At 40.5% G+C, this 25,039-nt stretch overlaps 1 protein-coding gene across 2 annotated transcripts in view; it reads right to left on the bottom strand.

Moving 5' to 3' along the window:
* Positions 1-25,039, bottom strand: part of ZBTB20 (zinc finger and BTB domain containing 20) — a 607,056-nt gene that overhangs the window by 415,177 nt on the left and 166,840 nt on the right. For both annotated transcript variants that reach the window (XM_044073007.1, XM_044073006.1), the window contains exon 2: positions 23,110-23,243. The gene's annotated coding sequence lies outside the window, so the exon portion shown is untranslated. The remainder of the gene's footprint in view (positions 1-23,109; positions 23,244-25,039) is intronic.

Here is a 25,039-nt window from a genome sequence, read left to right as displayed (position 1 = left end):
CCTGTACTCTTCACTTATCAGACCAATGATCGAGTACAATGCCCCATTCGGGATGTATCTCACCCGACATCTGCAGCAATTGGAGAGACCCCAAAAGTTCCTCACCAAAAGGATAAAGGGACTCCAAAATCTGTCATATGCTGCCAGATTGAAGAAACTCCAGCTCTATTCAGTCGCATACCGTCTGCTCAGAGGTGACATGTGCCTGACATACAAGGCCATGTCCAACCCAGAATTAATGGACATGCTCCACCTCAAAAATCCAAATCCACCAAAACCACTAGAGCAAGCGACTTAAACCTTAGCACGGATATAAATAGGACGTGCTGGAGGGATAGATTTATCACTCAGAGACTCCCTATGCTGTGGAATAAAATCCCGGTCCATGTGAGGCAGAGCATCTCGCTGGCTCTGTTCAAGAGAAATCTTGACCTGTGGATGGGAGATCGTAGGTTTACCCCGGGAATCATCTCTGTGTCACTGCTGGACAGAGGCACAACAAACTAATGGGTACAGTATTTTTTCATATAAGGGGTGGCGTAAGCCACAAAACTTTGGGCTAGGCTTATAAATGCCTTAGGGCAGATAGCCTAGTATAAACCTATGAACCTATGAACCTATAAAAGAAGAGCATAGTGAAAGGACAAATGGTACACATTTCAAGATTAACAAGCAATGACTCTGATTTTGAGATTGAGATATACATTAATTGGCATGTTTAGAGACAGAAGATGCCCGTTTAAAATGTTGACTAAAACTAGGAATTATGTTATGCAGAACAGGAACAACAGATTTATTCCAATATTAAACACAGAACCAGGTGTTAATAATAACAACAGCAACAACATCCATGGCTCATAACAATTGGAAGATAATTGTTGATCAAGATACTATGAGCATCAGTCTTTTTCTGCAATAACGTTTGTCAAGTGCTACTGTTCTGTACGCATTTGGTAGCGTTTTTTATTTTTCTTTCACTAGGATCATGACAGACCCTAATGAATGAAAAATAAATCAGGAGTCTTCCAGGAAACCATTTATAGGCAGTCTGTGTCCATTACAGACATTCCCACAGAGGTAGGATTTCCATAAAAAGTATTTTTTCCTTTATGCCTAAAATGGTATCTGAGTTTACTTTGGGCCAAGCTGTTCATTTCCCAGTCTTCTTTCCAGAACCCAAAAGCAAGTGAGAAAGGATCCTCCATAACCAGGATGTCCACAGGCAACTTAGTTAATTTTGTGACAGAACTAAAACTTGCAGGAACTCTAATCAGTTTTTCTTTTAGCTGTGAAGGTAAGAAGAAAGGGCAATGTTTCAAAGCAGACTATCCCCAAATAGCTGTCTCATGCTCTTACCTTTTGTTATATCCACCACAACATGGCATTTCCAGGCAGGATCAAGGCTCACTCTTTGAGGGCCCTAGCTTCATCTGTGGCTTTTTGGAAAGGGTGGATTCTAGATGTATTCTAGAGGGAACAGCTTGGTCAAGTGTACATAACTGTACAAAGCACTACAAACTAAATTCTAGGACAGGCTTTGCTAAGCCATTCTTCACGGGCTTCTGGACTCTCTTCCTTCTTCCTCCCAGTGCAGCAGTGATCAAATGATGAACACTGTACTTACCATAACAATAGATGTTTGAATGATCACTGCTACAGTAGCAGGTTCCCTCCATCTATCTCCCTACTTTTGCATGTTTTTCTTGCCAAGGTGAAAACGTTCATTTTTATTTTCCTAGCAATGACCACTTTCAGAGCTGTAGCCTCTCTTATAGGTACATAGGCTCATAGGTTTGTACTAGGCTAATGGCTCTGAGGCCCATACAAGCCTAGCCATAGGATTACCCTAGCATAGTGCTACCCAACCATAGTTCCCAGTGCCTCTGTTGAATAGAGCCAATGGAGTTATCCCCAGGGTGCATTTTCTGTTTCCCATCCACTCATCAAGATTTCTCTTGAAGAGGGTCAGTGAGGTGCTCTGCTTGACATGTATAGGAAATCTATTCCATAACATGGGCAGTCTCTGGGTTATGAACCTGTCTCTCCAGCATGTTCTGTTAATTGTGGCAATGAGGTTGAGGTCTCTGGAGTGTGTGGTGTGAAAGGATTGGGATTTATTTAGATGTAGCATTTCTAACAGAGCTGGGTCAGACATGGCTTTGTAAGTCAAGCAGAGATTGCCTCTAAGTAGGCAATATGAGACAGAGAATAGTTGGAGTTTTTTGAGTTTGTCCATATAGGACAAGTGTTTAAGGCCTAGGATCCTCTTTGTGAGGTACTTTTGTGGCCTTTCCAGTTGTTGCAGGTGTCTAGTGAGGTACATGCCAAATGGGGCCTTGTACTCGATGATTAGCCTAATGAGGGAAGAGTAGAGGGAGACAATGACCTCTTTCTTCCTGGATACAAAACCCTTAGTAATGAGATGTGCCACATAGCAGGATTTTCTGACCACAGTGGCAATGTGGTGATGAAATGTTGCTGTCAACCTGTGTTCCCAGATCACTTATAATGCTTTCTGTGTTCAGTGGACTACCATCAATGTGGTAATTCATGGGAACTGTGTTTTTCCCAAAGGGGATAACCACATTTTTTGGCATTCAGCTTAAGGCCATGGTTCTGACACCAATTGTTGGTCTCAGTGAGGCCATTCTGTAAGATGTCAACATCACTTGAGGAGTTAATAATAGTTCCCAACTTGCAATCATCTGTGAACTTTGTCAGCCAGATTCCCTTCTTGTTGGCCTGGACTTCAGAGAAGTAGATACCAAACAGGAGAGGACCCGGGATCGAACCCTGTGGGACTCCACTCATGACTAGTCGCAAGTCTGACTTGGAATTAGCTACTTTCACACTGTGGGTTCTATCTGTGAGCCAGTTTGCAACCCACCTAGTGATATAGGGGTTGATGCCTAGCTTAGTGAGTTTTTCTATGATTCCTGAGTGGGGAATGGTATCAAAAGCCTTGGCCAGATCAAGGTAGGCTGTATGAACCACCTTGCCTTCTTCCACAGCTCTGGTGAATGACTCAAAGAAGCCGACCAAGTTGAGCAGGCATGATCTACCTTTCACAAAACCAAACTGTGTGGGATCCAGAGTTTGGAGATTTCCTATGTCCTTGTTTATTAGGTCCACGATGATACATTCCTTAGGTAGTTCCCAGGGTCTGTAATCGCTCCTCCTTTGTGGAGAGGGATGACTGCAGCAGTGTGCCATTTGGTAGGGACAAAGCCTGAGGTGAGGCTGTGACTGAACAGGGCACACAGATGAGGGCCAGTTCACTCTGTAGTTCATTTAGAACACAGCCAGGGATATTGTTAGGTCCCATAGAAGCTGTATTCTTGGCCTTGGACAGTGCTGTTTTAACCTGTGCAGCAGTAATACTGGGTGCCTGGCAATCTACTGGTATTGTGATTTGTCCTTTGGGAGGGGAGAGAGGGGTAAAGTTGGCACTGAATCTGTCAGCCAGTATACTGGCAATATCTGTTGGCTCAGTATAGGAGGTACCATTGTGCAGTACCTCAGAGCAAATCTGGGTATTGTGGTGGAGATCTTTTACATAACTATAGAAGGCCTTGTGGTTGTCTTTACTATCTGCTGAAATTCTGTTTTCATAGCTAGCTTTAGAGGATTTGATGAGGGATCTCAACTTTTTGTTAAGGCTGATAAGGGAGCTTTTCCAGTCTTGGGACTTCACCTTATTCCACATCAGTTTCCTCCTTCTGTTATAGAGTTTGTTTATGGCAGGGGACCACCAGATTGGATTCCTTTTTTTTGAAGGAGAGCATCTTGGTTCTACTGGGTATGGCGAGATCCATGCATTTGTGTACGTGTTCATACAGTGCATTGGTGTATGATTCAGCGGTCATGCAGCTATTCTCCATTTGCATGGGTGCCATGAAGTTGGACGGGGCAGTGGTGCAGCGGTAGCATTGTCACCTCACAGCAAGAGGTTCTCTGGTTCAATTCTCGGTTGGGGTGCCTTCTGTGTGGAGTCTGCATGTCCTCCCTGCGTTCGTGTGGGTTTCCTCTGGGTGCTCCGGTTTCCTCCCACATTACAAAGACATGCGTCTGGAGCATTTCTCCCCAGGCCTCCGCTGAAAACTGGCTTTGTCCAAGTTGGACTTTCCTGGTTAACAAATATTAAATAAAAAAAATAAAAATAAATAAGTTAGCCGCCTCTGTTTTTAGGAGCCCAATGTTAGCTTTGGAGAAGTTTTTCATGGTGATTACCTTTGTGGGGGTAGGGTGGGGTGGGAGGGATGTTGATTTCCAAGGTAATTAGTTTGTGGTTGGATCTAACCAGGCAGGAGCTGACTATTGGTGTAGAGCAACAGTCGCCCATGTTAGTAATGACCAGGTCAAGGATGTTGCTACCTCTAATGGGGGTAAGAATAAGCTGGTCCAGAGCACTGGAATTAATGAACTCCAGGGAACGTTGGGCAAGTGTATTGGTATGAGTAGTTTTCCCAGTAAATGGAAGGGTAGTTGAAGTTGCCCAGTAAGAGAGTGTTAGGTTTGACCCTAATATTCTCCAGGGTGCTTAGGAATGTGGAGTGTGAGTCTTGGGACATGGTTGGGGACCTATAGCAGGCTATGACCTGAATCGCTGTCTTACCCAATGTTAGCTGCACCTGAAGTATATCTGATGCATTATGTTGGGCTACCAGTCTGGAGGTGTGTGCATCCTTTATGAATATGTAAACACTACAGCCTTTGGAACGTTGGTCCAAGTTCTGGGGCTGAAAGGTGTGGAATGAATATTAGCCTAGTAGTGCAGTGGTGCTTTCTGCTGCCTTGAACCAGGTCTCTGTTACAGCACAAACGTTGATGTTTTCCATTTTAAGGAGTGCTTTGAGCAAGTGCATTTTGAGATTTAGACTTCTAGCGTTGAGCAGCATGACCCTCAGATTGCATTGGTTTGTAGCTGTTATGGTGGTAATTTGGTCTTTGGAACACTGTCTAAAAAAGGCACTATAGGGGTGGCAACAACCTTGGCCAGTATCCGGAAGCCCAGGGGTGACAAATGCGGGTCTATATTATAACATCGAAGTCTTACAACTTTGAATCTTATAATATCAAACCCATTAGAGCGAACGCTGGAACTAGTGAAGCTGCAGAACACAGAATACTTTCCTAGCAAAAGTATTCAGTGGGCTGTTTCTGCAGCTTTGCTATTTCCTCGACTGTGGAGCGAAGGTTACGGACCGGGTTAAGGTAAGTGTGCGAACGAAGGTGAGTGTGCGATAGGGACCTTAGGGTTAGGGAGCGGGTAAGGTGAGTGTGCGATAGGGACCTTAGGGTTAGGGAGTGGGTAAGGTGTGTGTGCAATAGGGACTTTAGGGTTAGGGAGCAGGTAAGGTGAGTGTGCGATAGTTAGGGACCTTAGGGTTAGGGTTAGGTTAAGGTAAGTGGATAGCTAGTGGTGTATGTATGGTTTAGTGTAGGGTTTTGTGAAGTGTATGTGTATGGATTATTTATTTTGGTGAGCTTGTGTTGTGTGTATGTTTGTCGGAACAGCAAATTTTTTCCCTGGGTTTTCTGGTGTTTTGCTCTAATGGGTTCAATATTATAACATTCGAAGTTGTAAGACTTTGATGTTATAATATAGACCTGACAAATGCAGGCCATCTTTGGCAAAGCATCAAGGTCTGTCAGTCATGTCATCCCAGGCAGACAGATACTGGATTCCCCTCAGAATAACACCAGAAACTTAGCCAGTTGTTGAAAACAATAATTTTCTGCTTTTTCTGTGGTATCATTCTGGGTATTGGTAGGATGCTGCTTAGGAATATGGTCAAAGCCGACTGGGTTACATAATCCGAGAACTCCTCCATATCTCTTTTCATGTAGTCCAGGGAGGTAAGTCTCAGGTCATTCACACCCACATGTACAATGACAGAGTCATATTTGCACCTGTTGTTGTGGGACCTGAGTGCATGCATTATGTGGCAGATCCTGTCACCTGACAGGCAGCTGACTGTTACTTTCTCGTTATTCAACCTAGTGAGTGGGACATCAGTGTGTTTCACTATTGAGTCATCTATGACTAGTGTGTTGGGCATGCTGTTTTGCCTTAGGGGCTTTGTTTGAGTGGCACACTACTTAGGATGTTACATGTCTTGTGATTAGTGTTGTGTTGTGATGGTCGAGTGCATTTCTACCTTAGAGGTCTCTGCTGCTTGAGTAGATTTTTATTGACAGCCTCCACGAAGGTAGGTGTGAGGTTTGTGTTTTTATGTGAAGGCAGTGCTGGTTTGTGTTTTGGAGGGCTATGTGTTCCATGTGGTGTGGTGCAAGTGTTGACTTTCTCTTGACCAGCTATTCCGTTCTTGGCTGGAGAGTGACAGTTTGGATATATAAGTGCATCTCTCGCAAGTCTGAGTGTTGGGAGGTAAGAGGAGAGGGTTGTCACTGTACATTAGGTAGTTGCTACATTGCCTCAGGATGCCCAAGTTCACCAGGTTAATAGGAGAAAGCACAGGGAACTGACCTTAAGACATGCCTGGAGGGGTGGGCATTGATAATAAGTACTGGATATGTTTCTTTTTAGAACATTTAGTGCTGGTAGCACTTTTGTGTGCTACAATAATTGCTACAAGAAGTCTGGTAAAGTGCTAGACTAATAGGCTAGTATAAATGCTGGAGAGGAGAGAACTAGTAGATCTGAGGGAAATATTGAAGAGCAGACTTTGGCACTGCTCAGTAGCTTACAAACAGTCCTGTTTACAGAAAGTCTGTATCTGGACTAGACTAGTTACAGGAAAGGCGGGAAACAAGCGCAAATGCGAGCTTTTAAGCCAGAAAGTTGAGAGAGATGGAAAAACTGCCCAAATGGCCAGTAAACTACAATTCCTGGGCCAGAAACCTCTCCTCTTGTGGTAGATAGGCTAACTAGTGCTTACCACTCCCACTGATAAGCTAGATGGCTTCCCTCCAACACAGAAAGGCTTGGGGGGCTCAGAAGCTTACCAACAGTCCTGGATACAGCAAATCTGTATCTGGACTAGATTAGTTACAGGAAAGGGGGGAAACAAGCTCAAATGCTGGCTTTTAAACCAGAAAGTTGAAAGAGATGGAAAAAACTGCCCAAACGGCCAATAAACCACAATTTCTGGGCCAGAAACCACTCCTCTTGTGGTATATAGGCTATCTAGTGCTTACCACTTCCACTGATAAGCTAGAAGGCTTCCCACCAACACAGAAAGGCTTGTGGGGCTCAGAAGCTTACAAATGTTCTTGGTTACAGCAAATCTGTATCTGGACTGAACCAGTTACAAGAGAAGTGGGAAACAAGCTCAAACGCAGGCTTTCAGTTCGCATGACAACTCTAAGGGGTTCGGCACCCAAACCACTCTTTTTCTTCAGCTCTTCTTGAGCTGGTTAATGGTTTGTGCACATTGAGATGGAAGGAGCCCTTAAGCTTTGGAATCTGGCCAGCTGTTATAGTGGGATATAACCCATGCAGCTACGGCTACTGCAGCAGTGATCATTTGAACATTTACTGTTATGGTAAGTTTCCTTACACAACTGTACTTTGTTCATTCTGTTTTTGTATCACAGTTATCTAACATATTATGAATTATTAGCTGTAAATCTATAAAAGCTTAAGCAGGAATGTTCCAATGTTTTGCCAGTATTGCTTCTTTTGAAAAACAATAAATATATTTGACAAAAAAAGCAGTATAGAGACTGGGCTGTTTGCCACTCAGTCCCAGAGAAATAAGACAGTAGTACTCAGTCTTAACAGCGATTCACCAACCGCATTGCTCGCATACTGACCTTTTCCCCTCATTTTAACTTTAAACAACAATGAAAAAAATCTGTACTACTAAATAGTTTTTTGACAAGAATGCAAACACATTGAATAAAGCTTTTAACACTGAGTACTGACCTTTATTTTTCCAGGAGGAGGATTGGCTTTGGGAGGATATCCTGTAGATATCAGTCAGAAGCACCATAGGTCTTGAGGCTGTGAAATTATCTTGTTCATCTTAAATTGTGTTAGTCCTGTTCCTCACACAGGTGTGTGATTCAGGTTGGCTAACCATGACTGCTTCATTTGCAGTGGATTACTATTGGCATTCTTAGCATTAAATCACATTCTTTCATGCTGGATACAATACTTCATTAAGGGGGTGACTTGTTGCTCCTCTTATCTGTGATTTTCATGAACAGGTATATCAAAGTGCAGCCAGACTCTGGAAAATATCCAGTTTGGGGGTGTTGGGGTAGATTCCTTGTTGTCTGCTAATGGTGCTGCCCACTTACCCTCAAATGCCTGTAAATTCAGTAATGCATCTCTAAATCAAAAGTCATGGTTCTCTCCCAGAAAAGAGTGGACTCCTGTCTGTCTATATGAGGGTGAAGTAGCTATATGAGGTGCAGATATTTTAGTATATTGTGGTCTTGTTTACTAGCAAAGGTGGATGAGATTTAGAAAAGAAAAACTATTCTCCTGTTAATGGGATTCAACCTTGATACTACCTAAAAATATCCATAATGTCCTTTTCCTTTCGTTGCTTAATAGGCTGACCATGGAATTTAGATAGCCATCTTATCCTTCTGCACTAGCACCCAATCCCAATTCTACAACATTTCTCCTACAGTCTATCCCCTTAATTAAACATTGTTCTAACTCAAATGGGATAACTCCCGGTAGATGTGAAATATGAGATTTTAAATTCTCCTTTGGATAGAGATTTAGTTTTTGATTCCTCAGCTGCAGAGGTGATCAAAAATGTGACGGAAGAGGTAAGTTGATACAGGAAATCTTTTAGATTTTTCAGTCCTCCTTTTTCAAATTTTCCAAGGGATTCTGTACTCCCTCATCCTGTTTTGGCAAGAAACAAAATAAACAGTCTCAGGAAAATGCTCTTAAACAGAATCTTAAGAATCAGTGGCAAGGAGATTCCTAAACGACAGGAATCCCCCAAAACAAAGGAAAGTCTAACATGTCAGAATGACTATTTAAGGGACCATGTTCCCCCTCCCACTGTGACATCTATTCCACAAAGTCTGAATATCCATTTCATTCTTTGACAACAGATAGTTTCAGACAAATGGGTTCTGCAGACCATTTGTCACAGTTATGTGGCAGTGGGAGGAAATTCCTCATTTTCAGGGAGTAACTCCTCATTCACCAGACACCTCTATTTCCCCCTATCCTTCAACATATTTTGTCCCAGGTACTAATAGAGCCAGTTCTGCCTTCGCAGTTTGGGAAAGGTTTTTATTCAAGGATGTTTTTGTTGCCACAGTAAGGAAATGCCTATAGACAAGTTCTAGATCTTTCTTTTTTATACCAATTTGTGATAGTGCCCAAGTACAAACTGCAATCACTTCATAACCTGTTACCTCTTCTTCCTCATTTAAGTTTTCCAGTAACACTAGATTTAAAAGATGCTTATCATCAAATCCATATTTACCCATATTTCAGGTATTTCTTAAGGTTTTGTGTTTCTAAATCACATGATCAGTTCTATTCCTTATACTTTAAACTATTCACTGCACAAAGAGTGCTCACAGTGTCTAGCTCCAGTAATAGATCACTGCAGGCTACAGGGTATCCAAATGTTTCCCATATTTAGATGATTTACTTATCTTTGTAGAGTCTTTTTTAAAGTGTCAGGAGTCTCTTTGTCTTGTGTGAGAAATCTCTTGCATAAGCTGGCATTCCAAGACTACATTCAAAAGTAGTTTTTGACTCCATCACACCAGATTGTGTTCCTGGGGTGTCTGCTAGACACTTCAGTTCAAAGAGCTTTTCTTCTACAGGAACAAAAAAAAGATTTATATCTGTATCTATTTTTAGTTTTCCACTCAGAGTTTGGGCTTTACAAAGAATACCTCAGAATTTTGGCTCTCATTGCTTATATGATTCTCATGATACCTCTGGTAAGATTCCACTCGAGAAAGATACAATGGTATCTGAAGTCTCTTTGGTCCCAGCACCAACACCCATTATCTTTTTAAATTCCAGTTCTGGGATTTGTCAGAAGAGAAATCACTTGGTGGAAATCAAATATCCCTAAATCCATGACTCTCCTTCTCCTCCCCTACTCATAAACCAGTCACCACAGTCACTTTAAAACTTGCTTGGGGAGTGGTTTTAGGAGAGATAAAAGTTCAATGTGTGTGGGACACCACGAACAGATGCAAACACATAAATATAAAAGAGATGCTTGCTCTAATCAAGGCATTCAACTCTCAGACCTTTTCAAGTTGTTACAGACAATACCACAGTGACATGGTACATCAACAAGCAAAGGGGAACTGGATCTTACACCTTGTGAAGTCTAGCCATGTTAGCTTGGGATATTGCTTTACAATAGAGTCTCTCTGTACAGGATTCCTACATTCCACTAAGGCATAACTGTGAGGCAGACAAGTGGATCAAGATAAAGGCAGATCCTTATGAATGGAAGCTAGATCAGGGGTGGATCTTCCAAGATTTGATCCATCAGTGGGGAGTTCCTCAAGTTGGCCTCTTTGCCTCATCTCTGAACAATCAGCTGTTAAAATTTTGCACCTAGACTCCATGCAATAAGGCATGAAAGACAGATGCTTTTTCTTTTCCTTGGGCAGGAATGTTCATGTACTCTTTTATACCCTTTCTGGTATCCAGGGTAATTCTGAAGATTCAAAAAGAATCCAACAAATTTATTATGGTCACTCCATTCTGGCATAGGTACCATGGGCTCCCTCTTCTTTTGGAATTGGCCAGGGGCAATTACCTTATGCTTCCTCACAGAATAGATCCACTTACACAAGAATACAGGTGTTTGATACTCCCTGAGTTCAATCAACTTTAACCGGCTGTTGGGAAGATAGGGTTCTAATTCCCTTTAGGCACCTGTTTGCTGAAGACATGCATCAGGTATTAATGTAGGCATAAAAGCCTGCTATTAGAAAATTATATATTAGCAAATGGAAAAGGTTTTCTAGTTGGCGCCACCAACATAACCAATAAATTCTCAGGGATTGTGTTTCTCTGGTTTTACAATATTTGTATGAGTTACTATGCTATGGCCTTCCTTACTCCTCCATCATGGTTCATTTTAGGCCATTTCAGCATGTCTGTTCATGGATCCCCCTATTTCAATGTATTCTCATGTGAAAATGTTTTTGAAAGGAATTTTGCATAAGAGACCTTCAAGAAAACCAGTGTTTCCCCCTTACTTACAGAAGGTAAAAGTTGCTCCATTTGAACCAGCTTATCATGCTAACTTGAGGTTTTAAATATGGAAAACTGTTTTACTGATTGCCCTGACCTCTACAAGAAGATTACCTGAGTTGGAAGCTGTAATAGTGATTCAGCCCTATCTCATTTTCCACAGAGAGAGGTTTTCTTTGAGTACTAATCTTTCTTTTATGCTTAAAGTGGTATACAAGTTAACTTTAAGCCAAACTATCCATCTCCCTAATGAGGTGGAAAGGATACCCCATTCCTTGGATGTCCACAGACAACTCTGGTACTATTTTCACTGAACAAAATCTTTCAGCTCTTCAGATCAGTTGTTCATTTCTTGTGGAAGAAAGAAGAAAGGACAACTTGTGTCTAAACAGACTGTTTCCAAATGTTTTTCTCAGACCATTACCTCTTGTTATTCTAGACCTGATCGGTCCTTTGTACTTAATTTTACAAAGCTAAATTCTTTCTCTAGGTCTAGACCAGACTTTAATAGGACCATTCTCAAGAAGCTCCTGGATCCTTCCTCTTCCACTTCCCAAGTATTGTAAGTTAGGGTAATCTACCCATATAGCTAAGGCCACTGCAGCAATGATCAATATGATAAATGCAGTTCAGTTGTGTAAGTAAACTTACCATGACAGTAGATGTTCAAATAATCACTTCAACAGCAGCTGCTCCCTCCCTCTAACCCCTCAGTATTTGGAGTACTGACCATATATCTATTGATTTTTACTGCTAGCTATGTGCTGTCAGGGCTCAGACTCTCTTTGTCAGTTGGCATGAATGCTTTGCAGGGCTTGGTGCTCAACCCTGTCTTTTTGGGTAGCTCAGCTTGAGCTGAATGGTTTGAGTGCGTGGAAGGTGCCCTAAAATTTTGCAAATTGGCTGGCTGTTATATCCTTGTCAGGATATAATCCATATAGCTAAGGTTAAGGCCACTGCAACTTTTGAACATCTACTGTTATGGTATGTTTACTTGCACAGCTGCATTTGTATTTGCTATACATGGAGTTAGCAGTCCAAATCTGGGTGGTCTCCTCTTTGTAAGGAAAATAACTTTTGGTATCCTCACCTTATGTAAAGGCAGTGGGGGCAAGAGCTGGGCAGCAAAGGGTCATCAGCTGTGGTTTACTCAGATATTTCACTCTTGTGGCTAATTCCGTCCTCTTCCAATTTGACTAGCAGGTGTAGTGCAATGCCCTCTGTGCTAAGTCCAGTGTGGATGCATGGTTCTTTACATCTGCTGTGCTCTGCTGACACTTGATGTATCCTTTCCCTGGGCTCATACCCTTATATCCCACATTCAGTGGAGAGTACAAATCTGAGGTATTCACTCAGATGCTGGTCTTGCAGTAGGACCTCTTCAAACTCCTAACCTTGCAATTGGTGACTAAGGAAGCCACTCCAGGATGCAGGCTACTAATTACATTTGGGCTAACTGGGTCATAAAACAGGGCATTATCCATCTGTGCTATGGAGCTGGCCTAGACATATCTAGGACTTGATTACATGCATTTGTACATAACAGGATAATATTTTGAGCACACAAAGGTAGTAAGCAGTTTGGTGGTTCATACAAATTTTCTGCAGAGCTGTCAAAGTTGTCAAAAGGTATTAAAGTCACAGATGCCACTAGATTCTGGAAATATCTAAGAGAAAATTCCCAGTACTTCTGTATATGCTTTATAATGCTGAGATTGATACTTTTACATAGTATCTGTCTTTATACAGAGGCACAGTGGCCTGAAAAGTGGAAAATGATGAGAGAAATAAAAGTTTCACTAGGAATCTGATTTTACAAATAGATGGCCACTGATGAGCCTCAAAAAGCAAAAGTGACAACTTGCTTCACTCAGTTACAAGTATTACAGAATATTTGAGTGCAGATACAAAAAGTGTTATCAGCATAGTGTAGGAGTATTTTCAGATGCAGAAATAAAAAAAAAGCCATGCACTAGAAGCCATATAGAGGAAGTATAGAAAAGCTTAATATGTATAGTTGTGGAGAAAAAAAGGCAAAGTGGTGAGATGAAATAAACATTAAAATACCTCAAGGCAATTCAGAGAAAATATGTTAGTATCTGGAAGTTTTCCAACAGCCAAGTGCTAGGTAATGTGCACTAGGATTTAAGTTACTTTGCTCAAGTTAGGACACTGCATTAGGTTTGCCCTTGTCCTGAAGTGCAACATTCCTGGAGTTGATTGGGGGGGGGGGGGCAAAGGGGTAAATCTATATGCATGCCTGCATGCATGAGATGTGCTGGGCTTGTCCCTTTAAAAAATATATTTGTGAAAACTGTGTTGATCAAATTATTTTTGATTAAAATGCTTTTCAAACAAATTGTCTTTAGTCTCTTAACAAACGTCTGTTTAAGTCAGTAGCATCTTTCTACAAGTATACAATAACAGGATAACACATTTTAACACAAATTATGGATGGTTCAGTAGAGATAAAGAGGGGGAATTTTTCACAGAAAGGGAGATAAATGATTGAAACATCTTTCTGGAAGAGATAATAAGTCCAAAAAGACTAGCAGAGTTAAGGAATGCACAGCACAATTATATGATAATTAAAATGAATAACAGAGTAAATAAGCTGTTGGTTAAGTATGTAGTGGACTGGGCAGATTTTGTGAAAGAATTTGGCCTTACCTGTCATTAACATATATGACTGTGCATTATGGCGTGGAATTGATTAGTTGTGTAGCTCGGAGAATTTTAGACAATAAAATATGGCCATGCATAATGATCAGAACTCTATCTGTAAAACTACTTCCCAAATGAAGGGAAGATTCTGCACATTTTATCTATTTGATGAGTAAGCCCACTGGGCACAAGGATCTCTTTCAGATGTAAAAAGAGCACCCATGACTGTAGGATGAAGTCTATTACCATGTTATAATCATGAACAGATTAAAATTTTAGCTGTACCCCAGATAGTACCATTGTCCTTATTAAGTCACTAAATAAAGCAAAGTCATATAATGATAGCCTGCTTGATTAATTTCAAAGGCTTGTACAGTCTTAGGGTCTGAGAAGGTACTTATATTAGACAGATGGTACAAGTATTGGATATAACTTTTTTACTGAAACAAAGAGTTGGAACAGTAGCTTAGGCAGCATTTGACAGCGTGATATGAGAAGTTGAGCTGCTTAACATAAAAAGCCTCAACACAGATTGCTTTATCATGTGGAAACCAGTAAGACAAAAGATTATAAAAAGATTTAAAGAAGGTAGAAAGGATTTGAGCCATTTAAAATTATTCACATCTAAACAGAATTATAAAACCAAACATGCAGTTAGCTCACAGGACTGCTGGAGGAAACTCCAGATGCTGAACTGATGTACCAGAATACCGTGCTGCAGGACACAGCTTGAGGGAGCAATTGGTTGGTTTGGTTGAATGGCACCTGTGAGTAGAAGCAGTAAATAACAAACAGCAGCCTTTATATAAAAAGGAGCATCTTGCTGATATATGTAAAGGCATCTAATAAAGAAAGTATTGTGAATGGGTCAGCAAGGCATAAAAATAGGAGCTAGGTGAGTGAGTGAAGGCAATTAGACTATAAAACTATAGTTTATATTTCACCACGTAGCTCTGTGAATCACACTGTGGATGATGGGAAACATCCAGTCTGTGAAATGCACTTGCTTCTGTAATACTGGTTAAACACTAGGTAAATATGTCCACAAAGCAACAATTCCTCATGTGTGTGTGCGTGTGTGTGTGTGTGCGTGTGTGTGTGTGTGTGTGTGTGTGTGTGTGTGTGTGTGTGTGTGTGTGTGTGTGTGTGTGTGTGTATGTGTGTGTGCGTGTGTGCATGCGTGCGTGTGTGTGTGTGTACGGGTCTTTGTTTGATAGAAAGTACATTTCACTGAAGCCTCATTTCGCTGAAAGTGAATTGCTTGACCACAATTCACTGAAAGCTTACTTCACTGAAAGCTCATTTGACTGAAACTCATTTAGTCTAAAAAGGTATATGCCCTGTTCCCCACTATAGTGTAGTCCTGGAGTTAGTATATATATATATATATATATATATATATATATATATATATAGTAAGGGGGGATGTGGGGGGCACAGCCCCCCTCAATGGGGGGTGTGTGGGGGGTGTAGCCCACCACCTACTTTAAATGTTGTAAACCACAGACATGAATACTTACAAGTGGAATGAATAACTCTTTCCAGAAGATAATATATACCCAAACTATGTGGGGGGCTACGCCTCCCATACTCCCCAATGTGGGGGGCTGTGCCCCCACCCCCTTACTATATATACTAACTAATATATATGTGTGTGTGTGTGTGTGTGTGTGTGTGTGTGTGTGTGTGTGTGTGTGTGTGTGTGTGTTAAGTTCTGGGTAAATGGTTGATATATCCACATATGTATATCTATCTACATATATATATGTATACATATATCTATTAATATATATATATATATATATATATATATATATATATATATATATATATATATATATATATATAGATAGATATCGTATTATATGAAGAGAATTGTTAGTGTATTATTCACTATTATTTATTTATTTATTTATTTGCATTTGTTTACTTGGATGGTCTAGCTGGGCCAGAAGTGCCCATTTTCAGTGGAGTCCAGGGTTGCCAGACGTCCCTATTTGGGTGGGACTGTCCGAGATCAGCAGCCTGATCCTGAGTCCCTCCCTGCTGGTTTAAGTCCCGGCCAGCCTCCGCTTTTTTTTTTTTTTTTTTGATTGGTCTGTATACCTGGCATACAGGCCAATCAAAAATTGCTAAACACGGAGCTTCTTGTGTTCCGCATTTTTGATTGGACCGCATGCGGACTAATCAAAAATCGTAAACACGGAGCTACTTCTGTTGAATATGGATAAGAAGAAGCTCCGTGTTTACTGCAGAATCTATTTAGTGCAGATCTTTAATGTGGAACTGTGTTCTGCATTAAAGACCTTTTTTTTTTTTGCTCTTGCTCTTCACTTTTTTTTTTCGTCCCTACCTTGCCGATACGAAATCTGGCAACCCTGGTGGAGTCCCAGGGAGAAAAGCTCCACATATAAGACATTTCACATGCAATACAGAATTTTCATTAATAAAGACATTCAGTACATATTACTGGCAGCTTATACAATTGGTGAAAAAAAACAGTACATAAATAATCACTCTCAAATCAAAGATATTATGCAAGCAATACAGAGTATATACAAGAGAACATTCCATATGAGTAGTTTTCAACTAGCAAAATTTATATAGGACACTTCATACAGTGGGTGCAAACCAGATATATGAATTAATTAGAGACTATGTGCTTAAACTTTTCACATGTTTAGGAGGTGTAATAGCTGAGTGATAGGTTATATGACTCCTGTTGCAGGAATCAGCAGTCAGTGGATATTGTTGCAGATATAAGTGGTGGAATGATATTAAGGTAGGCTGCGAGAGTACCCGAATGTCTCGACTGGTTCAATGGTTGGTCTATAAGGGTTAGGAAGGGAAGGAAGTCAACAGGAGGGATCAATGGTAGGTAAATGAGGGTTAGTAGAAGAGGGAAGTGGACAGGATGGAGAGATGGAGTAAGTAAAAAGACAGGTGGATGTAAAAGGAGGATGTCAGAGTAGTAGAGTGGGGGTGAGAATAGTTGTAATGGTTGAAGTTAGATTATATGAGATGTGGTGTTAGCACACGTGCACAGCCAAGATGAGAAGTATTGTTTCAGAGATGTCTTGAAGAACATTACTGAGTGGGTGGATCTAAGTGATGGGGGGAGGGAGTTCCAAAGTTTTGCGATGGTAAAGGAGCAAAGCATCTGGCCAGCTGAAAGTTTGGGTTTTTCTACATTTATGAGCAATTGGTTGTTGGATCGGAGTGGTAAGTTAGGATGGTATAAAGTAAGTATAGAAGCTAGAGCAAGGCGCATGGATGGAGTATGAATGAGTTTGTGAGCTGTAGTTAGTTGGATAAAGGTGAGATAGTTGCGAAGTTCAAGCCATTTTAAGTTGCATAATGATAAGCAGTGGTGGGATGAGTAGGAGGCATTAGTTACAAACTTAGCAATTTTGTTGTAGCATGAGTTTAGAGAGGACTGAATGTTGGTGAGGAGGGGGGCACTGTATAAAAGAGAGGATAATAGAAAAGAAGAGACAAGGGGAAAGTCAGGCTGATGCACTGAGTAGATGTTTGTGTCGGTAGAGAGTGCCAAGCTTTTTATGTGTCTTTTTGACAGTGGACTGGATGTGCATGTCGAATGTGAGGTTTTTATCTATGATGACACCTAGGAGTTTTGTGCTAGGTACAATGTCGATGATGGTACCATTTAGGGATTGAATGGTGAAGTTCTCCTTTTGTAGGGGTGTGGATTTTTGGGGCAAAGATTACTAGTTTAGTTTTGTTGGAGTTTAGGGCAAGATGATTATTAGTCATCCAAATTCCGGTGGAGGTGAAGCCATTTTGGGTGAGTTGGTGCAGTTCTGAGGAGTTGTTTGCAGTGCAGATGATAGTGGAGTTGTGTACCTGACGACTGAGTCTTGAGAGAATGGAAGTTATTGATAAATATGCTAAACAGGAGTGGGCCTAAAATGGAGCCTTGAGGAACACCAGTGGTGGTGTTTAGGAAAGGGGAGTAAGAGTTCATCATTTAGTTGATTGCTGCCCGTTAGTGAGGTAATTAGTGAACTAGTTTAGAGTTTGAGGTGAGGTACCTATGTTAGAGAGTTTTGTTAGAAAGAGAGAGTGGGATATAGTATCCAAAACATTAGAAAGATCAAGAAATAGTGAAGATACGATTTTACCAGCATCACAGGCTCAATTGACAGTGTCCATGAAGGATATGAGGGCAGTGGTGGTACTATATCCTAGCCAAAATCCATGTTGGGTGGGGGAGAGGATGTGATTGCGAGTCAGATGATGAAGAAGTTGAGAATGAATACATTTTTCCAGAATCTTAGAGATGGGTGATAATATAGCAATGGGGCGGAAGTTGGTGCCATCTAAGTTGGGGCCCCCCTTGTGTAGATGGAGGATATAAGCTTTTTTCCAGATGATGGGCATATAGGATTCTTGGATAGATCTATTGAGAAGTATGTTGATAGGGTAAGCAATTGAGTTGGCTGAGATTTGCAGGTATTTGTTGGGTATATTGTCAGGGGCATTTGTGCATGGTTTGAGTTTTAGAAACAATTTTTTAATAGTCGAAGTGGGTATACATGACAGAGTAAAGTTGGGAATAGGGGATGTACTGGTGTTAGCTGTGGAGAGGTCTGTGGTGGACAAGTTGGTCTTCGGAAAGTTAATGGTTAGATTGACTATAGTATCTATGAAATAGGAGTTGAAAGTTGCAGCAGTTTCAATAGGTGTTTTATTTGGGTCTGGGCAAGGATTATTACTAAAGCCTGGGTTTAATAAAGAGTTAAGAGAGCTCGAGAATTTCTTTGGGTTTTGCTTGTGTTGATTTTGTAATGTAAGATAGTGTTCTTTTTTACTTTGTAGTACTATATGCTTAACCTTGTTTCAGAGCTGTTTGTATTGGGTGAGGCCAGATGGGTTTTTGTTTTTTTTTTTGTCATATTTTCCATTATTTGTCCCTGCGTTTCATTAGATCCTTAGTGGATCTTGTTAGCCAAATGGCATGGTTGGTTTTTACTCTCTTTTGTCTAGGGGGAGCGAGATTGTTTAGTATGCTGAGGAAGAACTCAACTGCCTCATCAAGGGGAAGTGATTTTAGTGCATCCCAGTTGATGCTAAGCAACATTTGGTTAAAACTAGATGGACATAACTGGGATTCATCTCTGGCAACCCTGTACTGATGTTTATTAACTGTTGTGTTACTTTCACATTGTATAAAGGCTGGCAAGTGGTCACTTATACTATTGGAGAGTGTACCAGCAGAAGTGATCTTATTTGGGTCGGACACTAAAATCCAGTCTAGGATTGAACTATTAGCATTAATTTAATTAGGCCTGGTTATGGTGTTAACTAGCTGGGTGAACTTATATAGATTGATATTGCGGGTCTATATTATATTAGCGAATGCTTGAAATTGCGAACGCTATATAATCCACCCAAACACTACGAAAATGCAAAATGTCGACCACACGGATCAGCGATTTTTTTTTTCCCAGGGAAAAAAATTGTTGATCTGTAAAAAAAGAAACAAACAAACAAAAAAAACCCAAACACAAAATAAAGTTGGGGACCGACACCCACACCCCCCCTACTTAAATATATCAACTCATAACAGCCATGCAGATGAACAATACAGTTACGACTGCTGAATCCTACACAAATGCACTCTATAAGCACTTATACGAGTGCATGGATCATGCTATTCCAAACAGAATCAAGACACTATCCTCCAAAAAAAACGGAAGCCAATCTGATGGTCCCCTACCATAAACAAACTCTACAACAGAAGGAAGAAATTGTTGCAAAAGAGAGTAAAATCCCATGAGTGGAGGAGCTCCCTAGTCAGCCTCAGTAAGAAGCTGAGATCCCTTCTAAGAACCTCCAAAGCTATCTACGAACACAAAATCGCCACTGATTCTAAGGGCAACCACAAAATATTCTATAGCTATGTCAAGAATCTCAATGCCAACACCCAGATCTGCTCTGAGTTGCAGCAGAATGGCATGAAAATTACAGAACCAACTGATATTGCCAACATCCTGGCAGATAGGTTCAGTGCTAACTTTACCCCCCTCTCACCCCTTAAAGGGCCCATATCTATACAGGAAAAATGCAGATCCCCTGTAATCACATCTATGCAGGTAAAACCTGCACTCTCTAAAACCAAAAACACAGCATCCATGGGACCAGACAACATTCCAGGCTGTGTTTTATATGAACTTCAGAGTGAACTGGCTCCCCACCTAAGCACCATGTTCAATCATAGTCTCATGTCAAGCTTTGTGCCCACTGAATGGCACACAGCAACAGTTATCCCACTCCACAAAGGGGAGCCACCACTGATCCTGGGAACTATTGGCCTATTAGCCTGACGAGCCTGGTCTGCAAGGCCATGGAACTGATCATCATGGAACTCATAAACAAAGACATTGGTAACCTCCAAACTCTGGAACTCATCCAGTTCGGGTTTGTGAAAGGCAGATCATGCCTTCTGAACCTGATTGACTTCTTTGAGGCAGTCACCAAGGACGTAGATGAAGGTAAGGTGGTTTACCCAGCCTATCTTGACCTCGCCAAGGCTTTCGACACCATCCCCCATTCTGGAATTATAGCTAAACTCACTAAACTAGGTATAAATCCCTATGTCAAAAGATGGGTTGGCAACTGGTTCATTGGCAGAACCCACACTGTAAAAGCTGCAGATTCCAAATCTGACTTCAAATCAGTGACAAGTGGAGTACCACAGGGTTCAGTCCAGGGACCTCCCCTGTTTGGTATCTACTTCTCTGAAGTACAGGCTAACATAGAAGGCCTCTGGCTAAAGAAGTTCGCAGATGACTGCAAATTAGGAGCCATAGTCGAGTCCCCAAATGATCTGGACATCCTACAGAGGGCCTCACTGAGACAGATGCCTGGTGTCAGAGGCATGGCCTCAAGCTTAATGTCAAAAAGTGCATTGCCATCCCCTTTGGTAAAAACTCTGTACCCATGAACTACCACATAAACGGCAGTCTACTTAATGCCGAATGTGTGATAAGAGACCTTGGGACCCAGGTGGAGAGCAGTCTCTCCTTTGATAATCACATCACCATAGTAGTCAGGAAATCCTTCTATGTGGCACACCTCATCACAAAAGGGTTCTCATCCAGGAAAAAAAAAGTCATTGTTCCCCTCTACTCGGCACTCATTAGACCCGTTATAGAGTACAATGCCCCTTTTGGAATGTACCTCATAAGACATCTGCAGCAGCTGGAAAGGCCACAGAAGTACCTCACAAAGAGGATTACTGGCCTCAAACAGATGCCCTACACTGACCATCTCAAAAAACTCCAGCTTTACTCTGTAGCATATCGCCTTTTCCGAGGAGATCTCTGCCTAACATATAAACCTATGTTAAACCCAAAGCTGTTGGATATACTAAACCTAAAGAAATCCTAACCGCTCTGAGCTACATGTTCTAGGGACCTAAACCTTGTCAGCACAATAAACAGGACATGCTGGAGGGATAGATTCCTGTCCCAGAGACTTCCTATACTCTGGAACATGCTGCCCATCTATGCAAGCAAAGTTCCTTATTAGCACTCTTCAAGAAAAATCTTGATGACTGGATGGGAAATAGGAAATGCACCCCGGGGATCATGTCTGTGGCTCTGCTCGACAGGGGTACAGGAAATTAACTTTTTTGGGTGGCGTAAGCCAGGGAACCTTGTTGGCTAGGCTTACTTAGGCTGTTGGGCTGATAGCCTAGTACCTACCTATGAACCTAAGAACCTATGAACTCTGAGATCGCATCACAGTGGAGGAAATGGCAAATTCCCAAAAACGGACCAGTGATTTTTCTCCTTAGGAAAAAAAAATCGCTGTTCCAGGCTTTTGGCATTTTGCCATTTCATGTAAACAAGTTTGACGAAATAGTGTTCGCAACTTTAAGCGCTCACTTAAATAATAGGAACCCAATATTGCAGCTAGAGTAGTGTGGGGATATGTCTAGCCAGTTGATATTTATGTCTCTCAGTATGGCAGTCTCACTTTTTATGTTAGTAGATGCCCAGGCAAGGATTTCCTCAAGAATTGGAATGTTATTGCCTGGGGGAATGTAAATGACTATCACACAGATGTTTTTGCAATTATTCATTTTAAGAAAAGAAAGTAGAAGTTCGGCAGTGGAGAACTGTGGGATGGGTTTTGTATATGGGACAATAGTGAAGGACATATAATTGTATAATTGTACAATTGCTTTCTATTATTGCATGCATCTTGTACATACATAGGACTACATACCTCCATTTTACTGTAGTCCTAATGCATTTCTACTGTTACATTCATAATTACTGCAGCGGCTGCTCTATGCTTTTGAATTCTAATTCTTCAGCAATAGTATCATGCACATATGTTTCTGTCACTTGTGTAAAAATGTTCCTTCTTGCCTTCTATTGGACTTTTCTGTAGCTGGGTCAAGACTGAAAACAGTCAGTAGATCAGCCCACCTATCTGGTAAACAAATTGTAAGTAAATAAATAAACAAGAAAAAAATTATACACAAATTCAGACAATATATGTTAGAGGACAAAAGAGATGATGGATTGTTATAAAGATATGAGGGCATAAAAAAGGATGAACTTGAGAAGGAGGACAGTGGTCATCAGAAAGCAAGAGAGAGAATGTGAGCCAATATATTATTGTGCAATATCTTCATTATATTCTTGCTGGTTGTAATCTACTATAAATATAAGTGTTGAGAATACACTTTAGAAAAAAATGTAGAGGTATATGAAATGACAGGTATGGTTTAACTATCTAAAGAAATACCACATGCCCGATGTGTCTAAATGGACTTTTAGAAATTGTACTTGTCCTAATGTGGTATATGTTTTTCTTCTGTTTGTCTGATTTCTGAAATATAAAACTGCTGAGTTTCTTTTACCTAATCAAATTGCTTTGAAATAAAACATGAACTTGCATTACATGGTCATTTTCTTAATAAAAACCTAGTTGTTTCCATTCATTGCTTCACAGAGGCAAACACCTAGGTTTGCCTCATACATCAGTCCAAATAGTCATGTTTAAGTAAACACCTAGTCGTGTCCATTCATTGCCTCATACAGACAAATACCTAGGTTTGCCTCACACATAACTGCAAATAATCCTATTTAAGTACTCAAACCCTGCTAAAGAGAAGGCATTCATTGCACGGATTGCCATGAAATCTTACTTATTTATTTCATCTTTCAGAAAAGTGGTAAACTGATTTTTATGCATAACATAGTTTTGTCAGAGAAAGCAAGAGGACACCCTACCGTTGTGTATGAAGCTCCACTGTTGTTGCGACTGGTTGACATCAGTTTACACAGTGTCCACTTAAGTATGGTGCTATTGAAATGTCCTGACAGGTATGCAGCACCTTTTAGAGCTTAGAGTTTTCATGGTTGGCCTGCCAGTAAAACAGAAAAAACAAAATTAGAACATGGTGAACACAGAAAGTTTATTTGTAAATAAATTCAATGACATAAAAATGTACAAACATGAATACTTGCTGTACCTATAGGTTTACTGGTCAAGACTAGGCTGTCAGACTATTTGACCATTAGGACTAGTCATTGCATTCCCCAAATTTGGAACAGATACCACATGTCAAACAGAATAACACGCTTGCCACTTTCATTGTAAATGTCAACAACTGGATAGATAGCCACAAATTCTCCCCAGGTCTAGTATTGTGGCAAGAGGCAACCTTTAAACATGATTAATTAGCTAAGCTCATGATGATTTACAGACCGAATGCCTGGTACCTACCTGTGAATTAATGAGCCTGTATTGTAAACACATGCTTATTTACATACATCATTAATATACGCAAAAAGAAATGGAAATAACAGGACAACAGTCTACTAGACAATATTTGCTTGGATGTAGAGATATAATTAACACAATGAACATCTGTAATTATTTAGGATGAAAAGTCAGAAGACAAAGGCAGCAAACTGTCACAGAAAGGGGAAAGCAAGTAAAGGAATGATGCAAATGTGACAATGTTGACTGAGATGCCAGCTGGTGTTGCCAGTCATAAGCTTATTTGCTTCTTTAGTGGGAAGCAAACTAGGTAAAAGAGAACGTATCTGTGTGAGCAAAAGATCAGGCATAGTAATAAAAATGTTATGCTGAAAAACCCTGGCAGGATATTACATGGCACTCAGTTAACAAACATTTCTTTTGATATGCTACAGATCATATGTCCAGACCTGGGTGTGCATCTATATACTCACATACTTAGTCGCTGACAATCCAAAAATAAATAATAAAATAGAAGTCATCTGGTTGGTAATGGCTAGAGAAAACTGGTAATAAGAATATATAATAGTTTATTTATTGAAATCAGCGCTTATACCTGCCAAAGAATTGGGGCAGCATTGCTACCTGCTGGTGGTTCTTGAGCATTCAAAGCACACATTATGCTCAAAAAGGAAAGAACAATTTAGTTACAGTCTTGTCATAATTTATTATTCAAAGATCCAGATCAGAAGTTATAATCAATCAATGTGACCAGGGGGATGAGTAATTGTGTGTCTGAATAAGGTGACAAAAAGCTTAACAAGACAACACAAGAAACACTGGCACTTTGGGTGGGGAAAGGAGTAATTTTGTGCTGTATAAGATGAAATAAAGCTTAACAAAAAACAGAAGAAACACTGGCACTCATGGTGGAGAATTAAATAAGGTTTCTTGGTGCGACCTTAAGAAAAACAGCCCTGATTCTTCTCTTAATTATAGGTTAATTTGTCACCAGAAAGGCTATTGTTATCCAGATATAAGTTTTTTTTATATTCAATAGATGAATTTACAATGGCAGCAAGTAATTCTTCTATTTTTTCTACATCTATAAATAAACTGCTAAGTAATTATAATAAATGGATGCTGCACAAAGCGTTTTTAAACAAATTAAATATCTTAATCTCTTAAAGCAGCAGTTTGCTTTGTTATTTTTGGTGAGTATTCCAAAAGTACCCCAAATGTAAAAATAAACAGTTTTACATGGTTCTACTACAGGTGCTCATGTGCTACTAACATGAGACAAATCTGCTCGCTGTCACTTATTTGAAAAAGCAAATGCTTGTACTCGCAATAGCTCAATCTCCCATTCCTGTATAGCCCTCCTAACACTTAATCCTATACATTAAATAGCCCTATGAAAACCCAAACATTAAACCTAAAGCTTTCACAAAGCTCCCT

This window comes from Protopterus annectens, chromosome 5.part1 (genome assembly GCF_019279795.1).
Source record: "Protopterus annectens isolate FY-2018-M chromosome 5.part1, PAN1.0, whole genome shotgun sequence".
In the NCBI taxonomy this organism is placed as follows: domain Eukaryota; kingdom Metazoa; phylum Chordata; order Ceratodontiformes; family Protopteridae; genus Protopterus; species Protopterus annectens.
Note: the sequence above shows the minus strand (reverse complement) of the source record. Positions and strands in the feature narration are given on the sequence as shown.